The sequence below is a fragment of the Azolla caroliniana genome, unplaced genomic scaffold (genome assembly GCF_043228905.1).
Source record: "Azolla caroliniana isolate FFs.n. ecotype wild unplaced genomic scaffold, voAzoCaro1.0.p SCAF_3, whole genome shotgun sequence".
NCBI lineage: Eukaryota > Viridiplantae > Streptophyta > Polypodiopsida > Salviniales > Salviniaceae > Azolla > Azolla caroliniana.
The window spans coordinates 6073085-6085829 of NW_028230438.1; the positions used below are offsets into that span (position 1 = coordinate 6073085).

General features: G+C 36.5%; 1 long non-coding RNA gene across 1 annotated transcript; it reads right to left on the reverse strand.

Annotated features, from left to right (window-relative positions):
- Positions 1-1065: 1065 nt before the first annotated feature.
- Positions 1066-2647, reverse strand: LOC147866028 (uncharacterized). Its single transcript, XR_015529555.1, has 2 exons — positions 2050-2647; positions 1066-1482 (listed from the first exon to the last, which is right to left on the reverse strand). It is a non-coding gene; the product is annotated as an uncharacterized LOC147866028 (long non-coding RNA).
- Positions 2648-12745: the final 10098 nt, after the last annotated feature.

Sequence of the window (12745 nt, forward strand, 5' to 3'; positions counted from 1 at the left end):
GATAATTTGATTCATGAAACTAGGGAATTGTTTACTGTTGATAGCATTCTGGTTTTAGCATTATTGTGGGATTCAAGAATCACTAACCTTTGTTTTACTTAAGCTCAACAATGCCTAAACCACGTGTACTACAAGAGTCAAAATCGTATTTTTTATAAGACTCATGAACATCCCTGATGCGTGTTCTTTCACAATCAAAACCTACAACCCATGATCTTTTTTGTGAAAGATGCGTAAATAAGCCAAACCCTGTTTCCTATAAGACACACATGAGCACCCTGTTTTCCATAGAATTCATAAATTCCATAGAATCACAATTTGAGCTGATAGAATTCATGAATACTGCAAACACTGAAGCCGAAATCGTTTTTATAGTATTCAAGTGTACTTACTGTAAACCTAATTTCAACGAGATTGAAAAACAACATAAATAATGTTTTTCATTCTTGCTCATTGTGAACCATCTCGATTCCTGACTATGGAGATTTGTTTTGTGGTCAATTAGGTCAAATATATCTTTCAATATTCACGGCCATGTAGCACTATGTTCCCGTCAATGTGTTGGAGATAGATTCTTGGGCCACATTACCACAATTTGAAGCTTATGCATTCTTGGTGAGCCTCTTTTATGTTCTCATAATAATGCATCTTCTACTTTGGACTCAGTGTATCTAGACTTCTACCACAATCAATTGTTGGGGCCATCTATTTTCAATTGATTTGATTGTGATAACTCTGCATTTTTTTTTCTACTTTTGTCTAAATGAGAACCCAATGTTTTCTCAACAGTTTATAAACATTAATTTTATGGATGACATTAATGGTCTGCATTTTCAACAAGAAGGTACACAATCTCCTAGACTCATATCTTCTTATCGAGAGTTTCAACCTACTCGTGTTACTTGTAATGCCCATTTGTTTACATTATCTGCTTATTGTTACCATTCATGATAATCCCTTATTCCATTCATGATGCTCGAAACCCAGATGGGAACGAAATAAATGTTTACAGTTGTAATAGACAACCACAGGCGTGAGGGGGTACAACCGGTTGCAAGAGAACAATTGGCGTACTATGTTGAATGACTGAGTACGCTAATTACTTGGGGTAACTTGGTCTACAAATGGAAAGGTGATAGAAGATGGATGTCTGGTGGGTGTTTGGCCCTTAGAATTGGAGCTAAGCTCAAAAGTAGCTTAGGTACAAAATGAGACATGGTTGAATGAAATACATTTTGTGGTACATTTCTCTAGATAAGCTCAAACCTTATAGGTGTGCATATCAAAGCATGTTCATCTATTGATAGACCTCCTCCATCAAGTACTTGGTCCCAAGTACCACCTGTAGCCATTAACGCAGTTCATTCTTTTTCTCCGTACTGCAAACTTCAAAATGTTGTGCATATATGCAGAGGTTTGTCTTTATAAATAGGGAGTAGCTCCTTCAGGTGACCGTCTCTCATACCCACTCATCACCATTACCTGATCCCCGAGACAAATACAAAAGTGGAACAAATTAACCGAATTATCCAAATCCACACATTACCATGCATTTTGCATATAAGAACAAAAGGAGAACACTAGAAATACTTGATTAACATATAGCATGGGATCATCTTATACGTTAATTAAGTTTAGAATCTGTTGAAAAATCATCTTACACAGGGGATCCTTGATAGTCATGAAATTTCCATATACAATCAGTTCCAAAAGTAATGGTGATCAACTTCACGCTAGTAAACCAGTAGTCTACCTGAACCTTCAATTTGCACAATTTCTATTCAGGTATTGTTTATGGCTCTTCTTTTATAAAGGAGCAAATCGTTCCAATTGCGAGGAATAAAACATAGCAACCACCAAAGCATACTTCACCCAACACCATGAAAGTCTCCTCTCATACTCCCTACCCCAAAACCAAAGGTGAAAGCAGTGGTGCACGCCGCCTCCGAGCAGCCATGAAGGGGCTGAGCTCTCCTCTATGTATCTTTACATATACATAGAGGAGATAGATAGATAATCAATATATATATACATGTAACACAACCCTACCTCCAAACTGACGCAAAACAGTTGTCAGAATGCCTAGAAATGCTCATTGAATCAGAGGAAGGGATGCAGCCAAACGTAGCACAACCCTACCTCCAAACCAAAGCAAAAGTAGTTGCTGAGAGTGCCCACAAATGCTCTCTGAATCAGACGGAGGAAGTTGAAATGCGGGAAGAGAGGAGAAGAAAGAAGCACAATAATATACATCAAGCTCTGTAAGTCACCATCATTGATTAACTGCTCCAGCAACTCTTATTAGACAGCGGCAAGCTCTATAGCCACATGACGAGACATAACCATTATACAGTGAACAAATTCTACTACAACATTATACAAGTAGAGTAAGCGGAACATGAGTAAGAACAAGGAAAATGACTACACGCAAGCGAATGAGGAGGCTTTGCTACATGATAAATCAACTATTAAGAGGAAATGTGAACACATCCACAAACATAGAGAAGATCAAAGAGACTATACTTGCATATTATATAGTGTACTACATAAGCAACTACTTCTCCAACAAAAGACAATAAAAGTTCTGAGTTAACCACCACATAAGACGATACCCCAGAGAGAGATCAGAGAGAGAGCAAGAAAAAATTTAAAAAAGCCATATCCTTCAGGAACGCAAAAAGCCATATCCTTCAGCAGCAATCGTGCAGAGGAAGTGGTAAGGGAAGAAGAGGAAGCAATTTAGGCCGTCGTATTAATCCATCCACTTTATCTATGAACCTCAAAACTACCGCCAAAACTAATGGCGATTGCCATCTTTAGATACATATGATTCACCATAATGCTTATGTGTGTGTCTTATTTGAAGATTGTTTTATGTAAATAATATGGGAGGAAATGTAGAGTACATGATTTGTGAAGGGTGCACCATATTGCTTATGCATTCATATAACAAGACATGTTTTTCACGGTTATTCTTTTTTAAGTTTCGTTTTTTATTTAAAGAAACGATCCATGTATGTATGTAGAGCTAAGGACCCCTTTGACCAAATGGAGCATTTCATTCGGCTCCCTTTCAAGAGTATGTGGTTTTATAGGTATTGTGAACTTATGTGGTGACAATGATCAAGTGTAATGAAGAATAGGTTTGTTTGTGCCACAATTTGTACAAGGTCGATTGTGGTGTGCATATCTTTGTATGCAAGGTTAACATTTATGAGTACAAAATCCAAATTTCGCCCTATTCATTTTCTAGTAGATTTTCATCACTCCCTTTTTGGGGTTCTGTTGTTATCATAATTGTCACAATAATAAGAAAACATATGCAGGATCCATTTGAATACGTTATTAATGGGATACAAAGACCAATACTCCCCATGATTAGAAATGAAAATATTATTGCATGTGTTTTTCATTGAAAGATTTAGTTCTTCTGATCTTAGAAGCAATTATATGATACTAATACAAACTCGATTATTTGCATCTTATTGTTTTGATTAACGCTTTATATCTTTCATGTGCTTGGGCATAATTCTTTAGTATAGTCTTAGCCTTTAAACACACAAAAAATATGGGACCTTTTTAAGAACCACTAAGAATCCATAAGTAAAAGTACGGTCATCGTTTTATTTGATGTTTAAACTTTTCATTGAGCTATAAGGGTGGGTGTCAATGTTCAATAGACCACAAAAAACGATAGATTTCTCATTCTATACAATATTTCGTCATAGTAAAAAATAAGAATTGCAATAGGTTACAAAGATATTCCATCAAAAGGCTATGTAGAGACATAAATTATGAACAAAAAGAAATGTACAAGTGACTAGTTTACAAATATCTATGGCCAAAAAACGAGGGTGTACCTCTAACAAACCCATGAGATTATGTATGATAGTGTTATTATTTTTGTAGTATGGTTGTTATTACCCAACAAACTAGGCATAGATTCAAATTGATGTTGTCTTTGACACAATCCAGACAATGGCTATTTTATTATATGAGCTAAGTTTTCAATTAGGTCTATAGTATGTGGCAAATACCTACGCAAGAAATTGAGCAAGACAAAAGTTTTGGTGTGTATTTGTTTAAGGAATTATCTATGGGAATGATCATGTTAAAGTTATTATGGATTATGACGTGCCACGCCCATAAACTCTTCTTGGTAATGAAAAGTGTATATTTTCATTTAGCAACACAAGGATTGGTAGTTGGATTGGTGTGTACCTTCATTTGGCAACACAATGAAAAGCTTATGCTACACAACACAATGAAGAAGCATTATGCCTTTTGCATTAACAATGAGACTAATGATACTACCCAAAGCAGATTATGCATCTAATCTTTCACAATTTTGGTAGAGCATCATGTGTATTTTAACAAAGAAATAAACATGTAATGCTGGATTCACTCTCATTCGCCAAGAATTCTCAAACAAGTTTTCTTGCTACTAGATGATTCTCTTCTTATTCCTTTGTGCAAAAGGGGCTACATATGTGCTTAGAAATCAATGTTGTCACCCCTTTGGGGATGGGATGGATTATACTATAGACTTCATACTAATTTTGTGACTTGGTCTTGAGATTATTCAGCGAAATTTAAAATATAAGTTCAAGAAATGTTCTTGGAAATGTGATACCCCAATTGCAAGTTGATGTGATTGCTTCCTTGAGATTGTGGATATGCAAGGATTAGTGGGACCCCTTCACAATTTAATGTCCTCATTTATGTATATTACATCAAAGGCTACGTATACGTAGCATTGTAAAGACATTGGCACTGTTGTGCGTAAGAGAATGGGCTATTTTCAAAAGTATCCATGTATAAAATTTGAACGAGTTTCTATTGATTTTATAAGAGGAAGTGCTTACACGTATAAATCATCATGCCCTACTAATGCTTTCTCCAAGCTACATTGAAGTTGAAATTTTGTGGAATTCCTATGCTCGAAAGACATGCTAGCAACCATTGAACAAATATTTTGAAAGAAACTTGAAATGTCAATTGAGGTTTGCACCAAATCGCAAATGCAATTCATCAACGAGCTTTATTAGCCAACTCTACAAAACTTTCTCATGGAGAGAATGTGCCAATCATTCACCAAAGCTTGCTCGTTGGTGATGATGTTCAAAGATTCTCTCATAGATTTATAAGTACCAACCCAAGTCCCAACTAAAAATCAAGAGAGTTATAAAAACCGACCATGTGAACCTTCATACAACGATAATAACATATTTCATGTATTGTAAATATAGCACTACAAGCACAAGACAAAGATAACTAAATTGATTATTAAACCAGGCAATTATTTTTAACTCTAAAAGACCAAGTAGGTTTAGTTGACAAATAAAACTTCAGAAGTGAGCTTTGTAAACCAATGAGAGAATGTTTCTACCCAAATCTTGCTTAGTAGGATACTAATTTAGTTTAGCTTAGCGAGAAGGACATTTGTTCTTCATAGTGTTTCTCGCATAACCAAGAAACTCGAGTACCCCCACTCGTTTTGGCACACCAAAGATAAAATGTCACAATTATGTTTTGGTCTCTCAAACCTCCATTCTCATCTAATATGAAAACCAATAAGTTTTGCCATTCTTTGAAAAACTCGTGTACTTGGACATACATGAGACATTTTCAATGAGGTAGATCTATCACATTTGGATTTAATAGCATTTGACATCATAGGGTGCACTTTCGCGAGTTTGAGGTAGGGAGTCCAATCAAGTATGAAAGAGCTTGCAAGTGGAGCAATAGAGCTAATACCAAGTCCAATAGTTTAGTCAAAACATAAAAGAAACTTTTATGCCACATACATAGTTCCCAAAACACAGTTTTTATGTTACACATCTAGTTTTGTTTATTTTTAGAGTTAAGTATTAACACAAAGATATGGAACCAACCATGTGATGATTCATACAACAACGATAGAGAAAATTACCTTGAGAAAGTTGTAGGGTTTTCAAACCAGTGTGAGAATGTCCCACACACACAAAAAAAAACTGAATATTTTGATTTTAATTTAGGGGGAATGGTCGTTTTCCTTCATAATGTGTCTTGCATAACCATGCAACTTGAGTACCCCCATCAACTTTATTATCATAGATGGCATGCCTCAAGCAAAACTTCTTATATATGTTTTCGTCTGTTACACCTCCATTTTCTGCCAATATGGATGCCAAACACTTTTGCCATTCCTTGAAGGACTGCTTTGCATCAAATTCTGATTTCATAATCCTCGTTATAATAGAGTAGCCGTTTGAAAGTTTTAGGTGGGGAGTCCAATCAGGTATTAAAAGCCCTGTTGAATTTATACCAACTCCAATAGCTTTAGTCAAAACAAGAAAGAAACCATTAATATAGGGAAGAGCTTTGTGTAGATCGTCTCGATGAGACTCTAACCAAGAGGTGAGGACGATCCCAGGTTGGTTTTCCACGGGGTGTGGCAAGGTTGGATCCTCACAATAGAAATGGATTTCAACTAATGATATCCCTAACATTGAAGACACAAATTTCTTTACATTCTTGTCATCGATGGTTGTGAGGATGGCCACTTGAGGGAGTTGCTTCTCTGCCTCATTTTCCGTAGCTGACCTCAATAGTTTACCTATAGATTTCTCAATGTTGGTTATAACATCTCTTCTCAAACATTGAAATTCTTCATGAAATTCTCTCCTCATTTCATCCACCTTCCCTAAGACCTCATTATGATTGGTATCTAGCTTTTGATATAGAATTGAGATTACCTTTGCCATGACCTTGATAGATCGCACCTCAACATCAGTTGCCTCCTCCAATATTTGATCCTCTAGATGTTGTAATAAGCTATTTTCCAAGCTTTTGGTGGTCATATTTTGTTGGTATTGTTGTTCCCTAGATGCATTGATGTCATCATTCTCAGGGTACAAATATTCCGTCGTTTCCTTGAGCCATGCTTGACATGACATGAGAACTTCCCTATAATTCTCGGAACCAAGGAGATCAATGAAATTATTTTGTAGAGGATAAGGCGTTTGCCTTGCTCATTTCCATTCATAAGATTCTGGCTCACCCTACAAAAGCTTTCTTCTCAATTGTTGTTTCAAATAAGTTATTTCCACACATTGATCTTCTCTATCTTGTGCTCTTGACGGATCATGTAAGGAGTCAGGTCGGATAATGCTCTCGATTAGCTTAACCCCTTGGATACCAGTAGGTTGTGCGCATATCGTGACCAAAGTGTTGATGATACACTTTAATTCCATGTCAACTAAGGTTGCCGACTTGTGATGTTGACTATTGTTTGGATTATTAGCCCGAACCAATACATCTATCACATACTCTGATTTTGCTTGGTAGAACACGACGATGATCTCCTTGTTTGGAAAGCAAATGGATATGAAATCTTTTCCCAACATGACAGTAGCTTTATATTCCTCCTCGAGTGGTTGGAAGGCTTTGTTGAATAACACTTGAACCCTCGGAAATAATCCTGGTGTCTCCACTTGCAAGAAAAGATAAAGTTTTTTTGGTGGCAAAATCGGGCATAATGTGGTTCCCGTTGGCGAATGGCTAGGTAAACGTGGCGGCCCATTAGGCTGCCCACTTTGCCATTCACCTATTGAGACTCTTAGGCATTGTCTATGGGATTGCCCTCATGCTCAAAAGGTTTGGGATATAGTGACTCGCCTCCTTGCGGCATGTGAAGTGGAAGGAACAACATCGTGGAGTGCTGCGGCATGGCTTGATCATTTTGGTGATAGGTGGACGGGCGCCTTCAATGCGGATAGTTGGTGCTATGTATGCATGCGAGGAAAAATCTCCAAGATTCGATTTGAGAGAGGCTTGCAGTCTGCATCCCCTAGGTTCCCGCATATTTGGATGCTAATAGTAGGCTTCACCCTGTGGTATGTATGGAAAGCGTGCTGCCTAAAGGTCTTCTAGGATCTAGTGCGACCCCCGGAGGAAGTGATTATGGACATATGGTTTGCGCTTATTAGCTGCCTACAAGGGCAATTGGATGAGGTTTGCAGTCATTCCTCTAACGTGGATACTACTTGTTTCCGCTTTTGACAAAAATGGCGGAACATGCCTATGGTGACACAAGTAGGAAGTAGCCCGAGGTGGAACTACCAGCCCCCACGTTGGTTGTTTCCGGCTCACTTACCACCCTCCCTCTGTTGTCGACCCCAAGAGTTGTCTCGTACTAGCCATCACTACAGGGCACTGTTTTAGCTGTAGGTACTTACATTAAGTAGTTCGTCTGAAAGGCGATGTAACTAGTCTCAATTTCTAGGACTTGATCGGAGGGGGATTCCCCGCTCTATGCTTAAGCCTCCTTGTACAGTCTCTTTGTAATAATCTTACCTAACTAATGGGAAAGTAGCTTCATTTTGGAAAAAAAAAAACAATGATGAGAGCAATCTCTAATGTCATTATCTTTATCATTTTTAGTTTTATCCTCATATGTCTCCTAACAATGATGAGAGCAATCTCCAATGCTATCATCTCTATCACTTCTATTTTTTTTCTATTTTTATCCTTATATGTTACCAAACAATGATGACAACAATCTCATTTCTTACCTTGGAGTTCTCATTTTGTTGACCTAGATACAGAAATATGATTTGAGATAATATTTAATAACATTTAACTGGCCTCCACGAACAAGTGTTTCATTTTCTTGCCTACAAAAATATGATTTGCGATACAAGGAGGCATGGGTGGGGCATACAAGGTTAAATGTATGCATGGTAATTCTTTGGTGCTAATATTGGGTAAAAATCAAACATGATATTACAATCATTGTGATAGCAAGTTGCCTTTAAATCATAATCATAGTGATATTTCGATTGCTATGTAACCTTTGAAGGACCATCATATATTGATTGGTGATGGGACAGAGAGTGCATAACAAGTGCTACAATTGTTGATGTTCATTACCTAGATATTGTGGGAGAATGATGGTTCGCAATAACAAATAGCAATGTATCTATCACTAATATTTATGCTTCAAAAGTTAGAATTCTTGTTACATAGATTTGTTGTTTAAATAGATTTGTTTAGACTTTGGTATGATTCTATTTTGCCAAGTTTAATTCTCATTCCTAAATCCTTATGTTTACTCATTTGCATATTCATATTTGTACATTGTTGAATGGTAACCTTATTTGGCTTCTTTTGTACAGTCCATGGACATGAGAAGATGTTGATGCCTTTTTGCAACTAGGGAGGTTGACTCGAATATTGTATCTTCAATTTCAACTTCTGTAAGTACACAATCTCCCATATTGTATCTTCAATTTTCACTTTCGTAATATTCAAACTCGAATATCGTTTCTTCAGTTTTTACTCATGTAAATACTCAAATTCATATATTGTATCTTTAGTGTTATGTAACGGTTTTATGCGTCTTCACTTTTCAGCATTGTATCTTCACTTTCAATTTAGTTCTTAGTCTTCTTGTAAAGTCCCAAATATTATTAATATTTTCTTGTAAACTTCCTATTATTTTGAATGCGTCTATTTCAGTTAGCTATTTATGAAGGAAAAACTTGCTTGAGTATCTCTTGAACTAGAGGACTAATAAAAGTTATAATATGGGTCAATTGCATGATGTTTCAAAGTTCAAACAAATCGAGGCCATATCAACCAAGTTACAATATTCATTCAAAAATAGGTTCATTTGCCCTATTGGTTTTGCATGAACATTTTGAAACAATAGCAGGGAACATGTTGCGTATATAGCAAGTGTTTTTTTGTTGACTGGATAAGAAGCTTATTTTGTGGGTATCTAGATACCTTAACACATCTCTACTCCCAAATTTTCAATCATCTTGAATCTTTGACCTTTGTTTTCTTTGATTCATGTCTGCAACACAAATCCATTCTTATGTTGATCCTTTTTGTTCTATTTTTTTTTTTTAAACATATCCTTCCATTAGTTTAAAAAACCATATCAGCTACAGAATATAAAATGGTGGAAAGGAGATGATTATCCTTCCCCAACCCGTCTTGTGTAAGACACTAGCTAGATGTTTATCTTTTTTGTTCTAAATTGAGTCTTGACGAGTTACCAAAACCCTATATCTAAAGTTTTATTCATATGTTTATTTCCCTACATGTAGTGAAATCTACTAAGTCTACCAAACAACATTATTAGTTGTTGTCATGCAAATAAATGAGCTGATTATAGTATATTTTGGATAGATATTGTAGTATAGCATTTGTGTATTGTCACATCAATAAAATTGATCATCTAATCAAGTTTTAAGCACACCATTTTGAGTTAAGACTTTTAAATCAATGTGCTTTATATTACAAAATGAAGCTTGAGATCTATACGCAGGCCTTAAACCAATTAAAAATCACGAGACCTTGCAAGTGGAGCCACGGAGCTAATACCAAGTCCAATAGTTGTTGTCAAAACAGAAAAGAAAGATTAATATATGGAAGAGATTTATCTAGACTTTCTCCATTCCTTGCGTGGAGGCGTGTTTGGCAAATAGTTATCTCTCTTGCATGGGCTATACTATACATGAAAACGATACCTAACCTTGGGACATATAAGATCCATTTTCATCATGGGTGACTATAACGAGGGAATGTTAATATTCAATTGCAATGCAACAATAATTTGTGCCACGTACACAAGTTGTGTTATACATCTAGTTTTGTTGATTTAACGCCAAGATGCAACGTCATTTCTTTAACATTTAATGCAAGAAGATGGATAAACACTGTAGTAAAAAATTCAGTAAGAAACATTTCTGAATGAAGAAAAGAAATATGTCATGTTCCATAAGAATATTTTGAAACTTCAAACATAAGCTTGATTTGTCTCTATATAGAACACGAAAATTACCTTCAGTTGAGAAACTTGTAGGGTTTTCATGCCAATGAGAGAATGTCACTATCCAAATGCATGCATGCACACACACGAAAAAAATAAAAACCAATACTTTGATTTCAATTTAGTGGGAATGGTCGTTTTCCTTCATAATGTGTCTTGCATAACCATGCAACTTGAGTACCCCCATCAACTTTATTATCATAGCGGGCACGCCTCAACCGAAACCTCTCATAGATGTTTTCGTATGTTACACCTCTATTTTGTGCCAGTATGGATGCCAAACATTTTTGCCATTCCTTGAAGTGTTGCTTTGGATCAAATTCAGATTTCATAATACCCGATATAATGGAGTACCCTTTTGAAAGTTTTAGGCGGGGACTCCAATTAGGTAGCGAAAGCCCCGTTGAACTTAATATACCTACTCTAATAGCTTTAGTCAAAAGAAGAATGAAACAATTAATATAAGGAAGAGCTTTTTCTAGGCTGTCTCGATGAGACTCTAACCAAGAGGTGAGGGTAATTCCATTTTGGTTTTCCACTTGGTGTGGCCCGGTTGGATCCTCACAGTATAAATGGAGTTCAACTATTGATATTCCTAACATTGATGTCACAAATTTCTTTATATTATTGTGATCGATATATGTAAGGATGGCCACTTGAGGAAGTTGCTTCTCTGCCTCATTCTCCATAGCTAACCTCAATAACTTACCTAAAGATTTCTCAATGTTGGTTATAACATCTTTTCTCAAACATTGAAATTCTTGATGAAGTTCTCTCCTCATTTCATCCACCTTCCCTAAGACCTCATTATGATTGGAGACCTCTAAAAGATCATCCACACCCCATCTTCTAAACCATTTCTTTATGTCAACAACCCAACCAGATGAGATAATCTTACTTTTATGATTCTTTTGTAGCTTACTGTGAAAGTGTTTTAGGAATTCAAGCCATTGAACATTAGAAGAATATAAAGTATGGATAATTCACATTTGGAGGCTAAGAACACGAACCAAGACCTTAGGACAAAGTCAAAAGTAGAAGTAAGAGATCAATAGAAAAGTAAAAAGAGAAAAAGCAAACCATAAAAAATAGTAACAAAGGAATGGTCATAACTCCTTCACCCAAATATCCTGTTTAAATATGGGTTAGAAATCTTGTAAAGAGAGCTTTCTATAGCTTTTTAAATCTCTAAATTTGGAGCTCGGATGAGGGAGATATGACGATTAGAAGGTCTTTGCTAAAAATAAGAGATAAAAAGCTTCTAAAAATAGCATGAACGAGGAGGAAGAAGAAAATTATAAAAGAGGGGGGTCTTAAGAGAGAAGGGGAAGGTCTTAGTGAAGGGAGGGGATCCTAATAGAGGAAGAGGAGTCTTAGGAAGAAGGTCTTAGTGGAAGAGGAAGGGTCTTAATAGTGGTTTTGAGTGATTGGTAGTAAGAAGGTCTTTTGTTTCTTAGTTGAATGTGGAGTTTATCTCCTTTGTATTGTCTTGATATTGGAATATCATAACAATCTTATATCTTTCTCATCTTCTCTATCTTTTTTCTGAATTTCTTGAGTTTCTCTCTAATTTGTAGATACCTTGATCTTGACGGGGACCCAACCCCAATGTTCCTTATGCGCGACGCTCGGCCACAACCGAGGGTAGAAGGATACACAGAAAAACGGGAAATAAAACTTGACACAAAGAGGAGAAAGATACACAGGAGGTTTACGTGGAAAACCCCAAACTAGGGAAAAAAAAAACCACGACAGCCCACGGGCTGCAAACTGTCACTATGTGAGAATGTACAACAGTGAGTTCACTGAGGCAACGACCTCGTGCTCACAGATCTTCGCCACACGCGGCGGTTACAACAGAGGCAACGACCTTGATCTCTCTCTCTCTCTCTCTCTCTCTCTGTACAGTTACGCACTCTGATT